Source organism: Anoplolepis gracilipes, chromosome 2, assembly GCF_047496725.1.
Source record: "Anoplolepis gracilipes chromosome 2, ASM4749672v1, whole genome shotgun sequence".
Classification (NCBI taxonomy): domain Eukaryota; kingdom Metazoa; phylum Arthropoda; class Insecta; order Hymenoptera; family Formicidae; genus Anoplolepis; species Anoplolepis gracilipes.
Window position 1 is genome coordinate 13,534,219 of NC_132971.1, and position 11,869 is coordinate 13,546,087.

Below are 11,869 nucleotides of genomic sequence, written 5' to 3' on the forward strand. Positions count from 1 at the left end.
TCATACAATCGCGCCAGTCGTGACATATTCGTTTGATTCACGACACGGCGGAAGCGAGGTGACCACGATACGAAATACCATGACGTTAGACAGTCGCCGTGGTCTCTATAAGGATCTATAAATCACTGCCAACAAACCGATTGTTCACCGTGTTCGAGTATTATAGGCTTCCATCGCGATCTTTCGAGAGTTAGAGAGACAGTCGGATTTCGTTCCTTTATTAGCGGCACGTCTACTCCCTTCCGTTTCGGTTCTATTGCATTTAGGGGAACGAGAAATTCACTACATTTCGATCCTCCTTTTTTCGAGAGATACCTGATAGAGCACGAACGTATCTACATAAATCTCCGACCATTGTCACGACCACGTGCGGCGCAAATTTTACATTAAAAAGAAACGACGCATTTGTGATGAGAGATATTATGCTATTTTTAAATTATAATGATAGAAATATGTTTCTTCGTGCTATTTAAAATTCCTGTAAAATATGTACAGTGGCTTCGAATATTTCAACATGCAACAATCGAAAGATAGATGCTAAAAGCAGACGTTCTGTAATTTATGTATCGTTCAAGAAGCGTACAAGAACTCACGCTATTAAAGTAAGGTGTTATTTTGTTGATTCAAGAGGTATAATAGTAATTAACATCTAACAGTAAGGAGTGTGAATCGGCGAGTATTTAAGGCAAAGAAGAAACACAAACTAACGATGGCCAATCAAAGTTGCAATTAAACGTTTAACGAGCCACTTCTCGTCGCTTCCGCTAACAAAATTACAATAATGACGTATGTTTGCGCGCATGCGAGAAACCTCTCCGTCGTTTGTATATACTTTATATTACATTCGCATGTAAGCGAATCGCATGCATAAATGTAGAGATCCGCCTCAGCAACGATAACAATAACGACAGACATGACGAACAGATCAGGATATATACATCTTATATATCAGACCACGAAGGGATCACGTCGCAACATCTGTCAACAGGCTGTATACTTGACAGGTCGATAAACTGGCTGACGAAGCCTGCCTTGCATTATGCAACTGAGGTGCGCCAAACTTTTTTTTTTCACGTTGTGCGAAGGCAGTCGAAGCAGGAAGGATCGTGCGAGCAAGACTTGATCTTTCCGTATTTTACCACTAGCGAAAAAGACATCGCGGATGTTATCATTTAAATGCAGTTAGCGAAGTAACAGCTGCGATCTCTCTTTCAGATTTACACGTGCGCCTTTTTATTTTTCTCGCAACTTTCATCCGTATAAATCGAATTAATTGCTTAGTGTGACAGATGTAAAATGCACGTGCATATATAGGAATATCTGTATGCTGAGATTTTTCAGTAATTCTGTAGCGACGCATAATCAAGTATTTATAACGTAATTTCTATATTAAAAAATTAATAAATTAAGAAATAATTATTAATTTGTATAGTAATATTTTTTTCGTGCTTTTTAGTTTAAAATTTTGTCAATTTGCTTAAACAAATTGCCACTACTATCGGAAATTTCTTGTAAGCATGAATAAGTTATATCCACGGGGTGTCCTCATGTAGAATATATCTCGTTTTTAGTAGTATATAACATTGCTTTTAAGAGGAACAGATTTATAAGATCTTTTAAGCTTTTATGCACTTTCTGCATTAGATGTAATCTGATAAATAACTTCAGACATTAAGAAAGCCATGCCGCTATGTCGCTATTGCAACGGAACTTAGATAACGTCGTCGATTCTATAGAATTTGTTTTATCCTATGTGTAGAGCATTTTGCTCAGACTGGAATACACATATACTTAAAGAAATCTAAATAAAAAGTATCAATAATAAATAATGATTGACTCGGACAATCAGCATACAACGTTAGACTAGTACTCGCTTGTAGTATGGTAAGAAAAAATGGACACATTGAAAAGGAGAGAATCGTTTACAAATGTATATATTACATCACAATGGCGAACACAATTGGAACTTTTGCAAGACACCGTGTATATGCTTCCCCGCCCTGCCGCCCTCGCTGTTTCAGCTCGAAGCAATATCGGGGGTGGTTGCACCGGCAACGTTGCACTCTGTTGGAGTTGCATTATCTTACCTACGTCTCACAATCAGACACATACACATTCTCGTATATACACATATTCTCGTGTACACACAAACACATACGTATGTACATACAGGGAAAGAAGCTGCATGGAACCTTTCGCGATTACCTGCACCTATATCGCGCATCGTAAACGATAGCTTTTGCATACGCAGACAAAGCAAATACCTGTTGCAACACACGCTTGCATCCATCTTTTTAATGCGTATCCGCATATTACATGTATCATATATCTGTAATTATAATAATATATTTTTTTGTATACTAATGATTGATGTTATCAACTGGTTATTTCCTTTCGTGTGGGCGCATTAAGAAAACTAAAATAATGTAAAGAAATGACCCAACATTGGCATATAAATAATCGGCTGTGCATTACACTTTGTGCATAACATTTTCAGTCCTGTTGGACCACGTGTTCTTTTTTTATCTTTATATATATATATATATATATATATATATATCATTTTAAATGCCTCAAATATCTTGAAAAACATAGAAAAACAAAAGTTTTCTTAAAAATTTTTCTTAAAGTTACATATTTGCTTTATCTTAAAGCTATTTATTTTCTTTATATACGAATCCATTTTTTTATTCCTCTCATTATTCTGTGCATAAAAGTATTGATAAAAGTAAGATAATAAAAAAATGAATATTTTACGAGTAATTTCATAGTTTATATAAAATTATATTTTTTATATAACTTAGGAAATATCTCGTTTATATAAAACTATATTTGTGCATAAAATTATCAAATTAAAGTATAAATATCTAATAAACTATTCAAAATTTTTATAACTTTTTGTATCAAATATTGCAAGGATTTGATTTATATATAAAAAAAAGAATCATAGCAATTTTATTTTATAAAAAATTAAATTGACCTACATATATGACTTGGGCACGTGTATCCAAGGTCAAACTAATAGCCCCATCTTTTTCCCCCTTTGAGTTAAACAACTTTTGTCTGAAATGGTTTTCTGTAGCTCTCACATTTTTCGAGATATTTGCCTGAGGCTGAAACATCTTGTATATAATCATATTATAGGAAGAACAGCATATTTGAAATACTAGTTTTTTTATAGTCCTGGAATCAAATTTGTGCTCTTTGATGAAATTCAAAGTAATTTTTTGGTAGACAAAGGAATTATCATTTATTATAATTTAAAAAAACAGAAACTTAATAGACTTTTACTCTAGGAAATTGAAATCAAAAACTTAAATTAATACCTAAATGATCAAAATTCAAAAGATGTGGGTAATCTTTTTTTTTGGAACAGTATATTTCAAATTATAATAAGATTTTTTATTTGTAATAATCATACATATAAGTGCCTCTGTCGAAGCCACTACATTCACTGTGCGCTTAATGTATTGTACTTAAAGCACGTCACTCATAATTCACTCTTACGTCATAATTAAACGTCTTTCACAAAAAAACACATAGTACTTTTGATCATTCAGGTTAAAAAGTTGTAATATAGCTGAATATTCCGAGCATATTACACACATTATATATACATTATATACATATATTATAATGGCATCACTTTATTTCAAATTAGAAATATTACGTCAAATCTGAATAAAAAATATATCAATAAATCGAACAAAAATTAAAAACAATTGTCAAAATTAATCTATATACAAACCAATTAATGCATAAATATAAAAATTATACTTAATTTAATAATACTTATTTTTAAAACAATAATAAAAGATTTAAATTTATCAAAAAAGTTTTCACAACTTGCACAAGTTGTTTATTACAGCCATAATAAAATATTAGTGCTTTTGACATTTTTAGATATTTTGTTATATGAATTTTTCTAAGTCCAATATTTGCTGATAAATGATTCTACAAAAAACATTATTTTTAGTGGTATTCTAAATTACCAACAGTATCAAATATATATACTGCACTTCTTATATTAATATTTTTCTAATTAATTATTTTAATTTCATCAGTTTTGCACCTCTTTGTATTCAAAATAACTTGTTTATAATATCGTGATTGTTAATCGATTCTTTTCACAACACAATTATTTTATTCAATATTGTGTAAAATAAAATTGATAATTTAATTTGACATTGTATGTGATACTACATATAATTAAAATTTTAAAAATAATTTAGCCATCATTGACGTTCAATATTTTTTTTTTGTTGAATACATTATTACTGCTAAATTACAGATTATATATTTATGTACTTATATATTTATATCGAAAGCTTTAACAAATGTGAAACAAATTAAATTGAGAATAAACTAACAATAAGAATAAATTAAAAATAATGAAAGATTAAATGTTTAATTAGCATAATGTCTGACCGTTGTACATCGCATCATTTATCATGCGAACAATCTTCAGAAGAGAACGGTAAAGAAAAATAAAAATAGTAAAAGAGTTGATCGCGTTGAATGCAAGCATGTGCGATGACATCGTCATTCGAGGATTATTGCAGCATCAATGAAAGACCATGCTGATAGACATTTATTTCGAAATCACATTCCCTTGAAATAACTCGTGAAGAAGCTTCTCTTGTCATCTAATGATTCTTCCAAGTTATTTATCCCTTTTAAATATGCGTGATTGTTCCTCATATATTATTTGATATATTTATTCGCTATCAAAATATTGTTAAAGACAATAGACCAGTTTTATTCAAGTAGTTTGGAAAATCCGATATATGTTAACGCTCTCTCAAGAAATATAATAACCAAAATAAAAGGTGATAAGCATAATTGATTGACAATGAAAATGCAATTATTCGAAAAAGAAAATTATTATGTCGATATACATATATGTAAATCAACTCTTCTCATAGTACAGTATAGTTCTAGAAATACATATTCGGTATCGACTATATACAACTCTATTGTGTATAATAACAAAATTTAATATAACAAATAATATAAAAGTAAAACAGGAAAAGATTTTATAAGAAGGAATACACACTTGTCGTTGAATATATAAAATATTAAAATAAGCCAAGTTTAAATAACATTTAATTGTGTTTAGTAACATAGTTCAATAAATAAATCACTTTTTTCAAACAAAAATAATTGACATATTATTTGTTATTGATGATCCAAATCAGAGAGGAATGTAGAAAACTAAAATATTAATAAAAACAAATTAAAAGAAAAAATTTGTGTTTTATTTATTACATCTGGCTCTCAATTGGTCCAATTTCTTACTAGTAGTGTTACAAAAAATAAGACTTTAATTATTTCTCTATTAATCTATTTCAATATTTTTTTACTGTTAAATACTATTAACTTTATAAAGATATAAAAGAATTTTATAGAAAATGCGAAAAAGCATACAGAAATATACATTTTTAAAAATTATTATTACAAATAATTTTATTATATTTTTTACAATAGAATTAAAAAATTAATAAATAACAATATAAATAAATTAATAACAAAATAGTAAATATTATATAATTAATATTAATATTAATTATTAAGTTAATGACATTTAGTATTAATTAAATATTGAATCATTAAAATATTAATCTTATATGTCTTATATTTTATATATATTAAATTTAATATTTGAGATTTAATTAGAATATCTGTGTGCGTTTTAATACTTAATCTAAGAGTTATATAACATTAAACATATATAATACATATGTATAATATGCATATATGTATATATATATGTATATATATATATATATATATATGCAACAGATGATACCATCAGCTGATCCTAGCAATCCGCAATATGGTATGATTCACGCAGATGTCTACTTTGCATCTCGGCACTGGTTGCTACATAGGGAGCCCGCATCCCTATCCTTACACCACTTACCCTGCCCCTAGCATCATTTACACTATGCCATTAGGCGAGTCGGAGCAAACGAGTAACGCGGCGTCCCCTCAACGATTCCTATCAATATCAGGCTCAGCAGGCTAAGCAGGCTACAATTTATAATAGATATATGATTGCGCTAAGAGTTACAAGTTAGAAAAGGCATACTGATTGACGCATCAAGAGACACGCGTAGAACGATAGCAACCAACACCGAGCGGGATTATACTAAGAAGAATATAGATTTGAATATATTATATATATGTATACATATATATTATATATATGTATATATATATATATAATATAAAATATATATATATATGTGTAATATAATAAACATTAAATAAACGTAATCAATGTTTGCATAAATATTAAAACTTAATAATTAATAATCAATTAACGTTAAAAATATTTACATTATAATTAGAAACAATCATGAAAATAATTTAAAAGAATATATAAATTATAAATATTAAATTATGTATATAAATATATATAGATAGATTTGTGTTTTCTAGTATCTCTCCAGTTTTCTCAGCATGAAACGTCAAATTATGAGATATTCTATAATATTTTCACGAAGATCGTGACAAAGTAAAAACGAGCGGTTAAATTCGCGTGGTTTAGCTTACATGTTTTACACGTTTCAATATTTGCAAACATTCGTGAGTTCGTTGTCGAGCAGCGTAATAGATATAGCACGATATTAGACATATTTTTCGTCGAGCGTGACTAACGATTGCGCGAGGTAAACATAATCGCACGCGGTAAAGAATCTCCGCTCTTCCTATGAAATCAGACTAACTTCCGAGTATGAAAAATCATCGCGAACGGAAAACGACAACAAGAAGGAGCTGTCTGTGCAAAGATATACGCAAGGTAATTGCGAGTCCGCGCATATACAATACACGCGAGTTGACAACATCGCTCCTCTCTTTCCACCCACTCCTCTTCTGTCAATAGTCGTGCAGATCGCACGATGTGAACGCATGACGGTAAATCTATGATTCCTTGTCTATAGATAAATATACATATATGATATCCTGTCTCTCAAGAGATGCCGCGTACAAAATTCCGACACTGTCATAACGACCCAACGAAAAACGTGGGGAAAATAATGATATCAATGAATGTGAACCGCGTAAGACGGCAGACTTCTAAGAACAATTCGCACAAGGAAGGCCCACGCCTGCGATGAGCATGCCGACGAAGAGGAGCAAACATCACCATCTGTCCCATCACTAGTAGCATTATTAGCAACGCCATCCACAACAATTAGCAAAAATCGCCGTTGCCGCCCGTTCTTCAACAACAGTAGACCCATCACGCTTCTTCATATCAACATTAGATCATCCTTAATCAGCCCGTCGTACATTACGCAAACTTATAACGCTGTAGTAACCACGAATACCCGTTTTTTGAATACCAGATCGGAATTTCATGGGAATTACAGCACCCAACCAGGGGGCCAGGTGAGCGGAAGTGCTGCAAGTAATGTAGGAGTACCTACAGGTAGAGGGCCGCCGCCGCCGCTGGGCGGGATACAAACGATAAGACAATCCGCAGCTGGTATACCGTCAGGAGATCCCGCCGGAGGACAGGCACCATCGCAAGCGCCAACCCCTGGAGTCCAATCGCAACCACCGCAAGGTCCGGCGCCTACAACGACACCGCCTGTTCACACGCCGTCACCGTAAGAAATGGGAAAGCAGGCCCACTTGCAGACACAACTAGCGTCATTACAACAAGTTTACGTGCCGGCGCAAAACAGGGCGGCGTCACAGGGTTATTATCAAACGGGTCCAAGGCCACAACAACCACGCGGCATTAATCACAGAGGCGGCCAAAGTACTAGTGGCACGCCCGTAGTTGGAATGACTGGGGTAGGTTGTGGCGGAGAGCAACTGCCTGCGTTGTACCCACATCATGGTTTACCGGTACAAGCAGGTGCTTATGTACATTAGTCAAAGCCAAGTTCATGGGCTTCACACATCTCATCATCAGTATATCCCATGAATAATCAAATACCTATTCATCAGTTTCTGATCCATCTCAAAGACACCATATCAAAATCTATTATTTTATCATCCAACTTTTTCATCTCAAATCATAACACTAGTTCCTATGTTTGGACATTATGCTGCCGATCAGCATGGATATTATTTCGCAATATACGCGGGACATAATGGTAGTTCTACAAATACTAATAATGCTACTAGATCTCGGAAACCTAGAGGGCAAAATGTCATTCTGGACATTGTAAATCCGTTATCCGACAGAAGCGAAGTAAAGAACGTGACAATCGAGGAATCATTTTCTCCTATCGTTTAAAACATTTCAAATGTTTATGTCATATCATTGGATGCATTAAAAATGATAAATACTTTACGGTTTTAGTTGTTAATGAGAGCATGTTGTAGTTCAACTTCTTGCAATTAATAGATGTGTTGATATTAGGCTTTTCGAATAAACTTTGAAGAAATTTCAATTTCTGACTATTGATCTCAGATCAACGTGCTCTTACGTTTAACGTTCAAGTATGGATTTTGCATCTTATTTTTTGCGGATTTATCTATCTAAAATAAATAAATTTTATCATGATATTCGTTAACAATCACTAATTTTATAATTAATTATAAAAGATGTGACAAATTCTCGCAATATTAGCATTACTATATTGATACATATGCAAGACATGTAAAACAGAAAAAGAGAGATACATACATTGTATACAATGTAGAATATATGATATATTTAAATAAAAAATAAATATAATAATAAAAATATGATATAAATATTATAATAAAAATTTTATAAATAAGTACGGAATTATTTGAGAATTATAAAATTTACCGTCATAAATTGATCCTGAGAATAATTTGCGGATTATTAGAATAATTAAAAAATGTCAACATTTTAAGATCATGTTCTTTTTTGTACATATTAAACGCATTAGTCCATGTGCTTTGCCATACACTAGAGTTTACTGTTTTTAAACTATTATAATACGTCAATATCTTCCATCCAAGCAGAAGTCTGAAAAAATCCAAAAAAATATATTAATCTTTTAAAAATCTTTTGTCGATATTTAGCATACAACTTCTTTAATAAATAATTTATGAAATATACGAACAAATAAGATCACCTATATATGCAAAAAATGATTTAAAAAAACATACTTATTTTTTTTAGGATCCATAAGATGCAATTTTAATTGATGATTGGCCATCCTTATATATAAAGAAGTATTGATCCACATTTTGCAAGTTTATGTTTTAAGTATTTATCAAGATTTTTATTAGTTGATACCGTTTGATTGTACGTATTCACAATGATAGGTTTAAACAAGCTTCTTATTTCCGTTCTTATTTTCTATAAAATTTAATAAAAAATATATTTTTCTATTTATTAAATATATTTCTTATATTATATTATTTAAAAAGACAAATATAATATATAAGATGTTTCGTAAAAATTGAGTTGGCTATATATAGTTATGTTCTTCTCATCAAGCAAACAAAAAGTATAAAATATGTTCCTAAAACGCTTTATTAAAAAGTTCAAACTGAGAGAATACATAAATTTTGATGTTAACGTTAAAAAATTTTTTTAAATAATGTAAAAAATTAAGAAATTATTAAAATAATATCAAAAAATTGAAAAAAGAAACAAAATAGTGGTTTAAAATGTTTATCACGTAAAACAATGCAATTTTCTTCGCATCATGGACTATATTATGCATTATTAACATTTTAATGAAATATTTTAAACACGCCTTTTATAAAAACTTTTCTGTTTGTCTTGATGAAAAGAATATAACTATCTTGTCTTGATGAAAGGAATATGACTAAAAACAGCCAGTTACACTGTTACAAAATACTCTGTAATAATATATACATTCTTATTTACTAAAATTATTTTATTTTCGGAGTATATTTTAATTAGTAGGTAAATATGTTTTGAATTAATCTTTTAAATAAATCTATTTGTGTATATTTAATATCATTTAAATACACATATACACTTTTAATTTATTTCTCAAGTGAGTCATTATTTTTAATATTGTCATATTTTCCTTTTAGCTAAACACTATTTAATTTAATTATTATGAAAGTAATAACTGTATTTTTATAAACTCTTATTATTTAAAATTACTATAAAATTTTACTATTAAAAATTATTATAATCTTGTACAATTATGATAAATATGGATTCTAATATCTTTGTTTAATATTAAAATTTAATGATTAAGTACATTCTTTTAATTCTAATATGACTTGATCAATATTTAATTAATTTATACTTTATATTGTAAACCGCAATCAGTTATATTAAATGGATTTACAGTTTAAAAACACAAAGATATACAAAATATATATAATTTACATGTTTGGAATTAGAAATAATAATTGAAAACAACTGATAAATAAAATATTAAAAAACTGTAACTTGTGAAATATCGAATATTGAAGAAATTATAATAGCATAAATGACAAAGAAATTCTAATTTTGAAAATAATAATAAAAAAATCAGAAATAAATTCTTATTTTTAAAGCAAATAAATTTAAATATTAATGTAGCTTGCCTTTGTGTCACAAAAGCTATGCGTAGTTTTACTTAAACAGAGTAATTAAATATCAATTTTTGAAGATTTTAATAATAAAATATGCAAAACATAAATTAGAAATGTGCAAAGTACTTATATTCAATCTAAAAGAAATTCACAATCAAAGATCAAAAATCAAAATTAAAACGACAGAAGATACAAGAACGAGCAAGTATATATTTATATAAAATAGAAAGAAAAACAAATCCGAGATTATAATACCAGACGTTTCGAGCATTTAGGCTTCTCCTCAGTGGTACGCAGTCAACACAATTCAAACGTACTAATAATGTCAATATTATGTCAGACAAAATAATTAAAGGTCAAAAAATATAAAATTAAAGATGTAAATAAAGATCAAATGATATAAAATTATAAATGTAAATAAGTAACGGTAAAACGACTAATTTAAAGTTGTGCAAAAAAGGAGAAACGCATGTTTTAAACTTAAACAATTAGTAACATAAAAATTACTTAATCAAGCATAAAAATATTGATATAAATACTTGAATGTAGAAGTCGTAAACCGTGGAAGCACTCTCGCAGTAAAAAAGAAACGAAATGATCATCCTTCGCAGCAAAATCATTATAATAAAAAAATCGGCCAGTGTGCATCACTCTTAAATTATGATGGTTATCGTACAAAACATGTTTACATATTGAATAATGACAATGATTTAATGCCTAAATACAAAAAAAATTAATTAACAAATAAATCGTTCAATACATGGTGGATATTAAATTTTGTACAAATTATGTCAAAAATTGAGTCTGAATATTTATGTATAAATCAGAGACTAAAGTATAAAAAATTAAAATTAAAGAATATTTAATCTTACGCAATGGACAATGTCATTAAAGACGCAAAAAGCAATAAATTAAAGCATATTTTAAAATTTCGTAAGAAATAATAAAATGAAGAATAATAATATTCCGTTAAACCTACCTGTAATGTCACACATTGTAAACAAAAGTCAAAGAAAACACAGCGTGCGAAAGACAGATTGTTTCTGACAAGAAAGAGAGGTAAAGCGAAGAAACCTGAAGGTAAAGTTGAAGACGATAGAAGGGGAGTACGTAAAAAGAAAGAAGGAGACTAGGGAGGGGAGGATTCGAAAAGCTGAGCACAACGCATGAGCGGCAAGATAAAAATTTTAATCACCCCGTTGCAAAGAATTTACATGAGAAAAAATGAGAATACCTGAAGAATTTAACAATTATCAAGAAGCTCAGTATTGCTCTACAAATTTAATTCATTATAAATTGTCGTCTAATATGAATCATCTTTGATATAACATTAGGAGAAAGATAATACAAGCCAAGCACAAATAAAAAC

The 11,869-nt window shown here is 29.6% G+C and overlaps 1 long non-coding RNA gene across 1 annotated transcript; it reads right to left on the minus strand.

The window, feature by feature from the left end:
* Positions 1-5,236: 5,236 nt before the first annotated feature.
* LOC140662836 (uncharacterized) lies at positions 5,237-11,598 on the minus strand. Its single transcript, XR_012046178.1, has 5 exons — positions 11,480-11,598; positions 11,040-11,217; positions 9,106-9,298; positions 8,780-8,962; positions 5,237-8,502 (listed from the first exon to the last, which is right to left on the minus strand). It is a non-coding gene; the product is annotated as an uncharacterized lncRNA (long non-coding RNA).
* Positions 11,599-11,869: the final 271 nt, after the last annotated feature.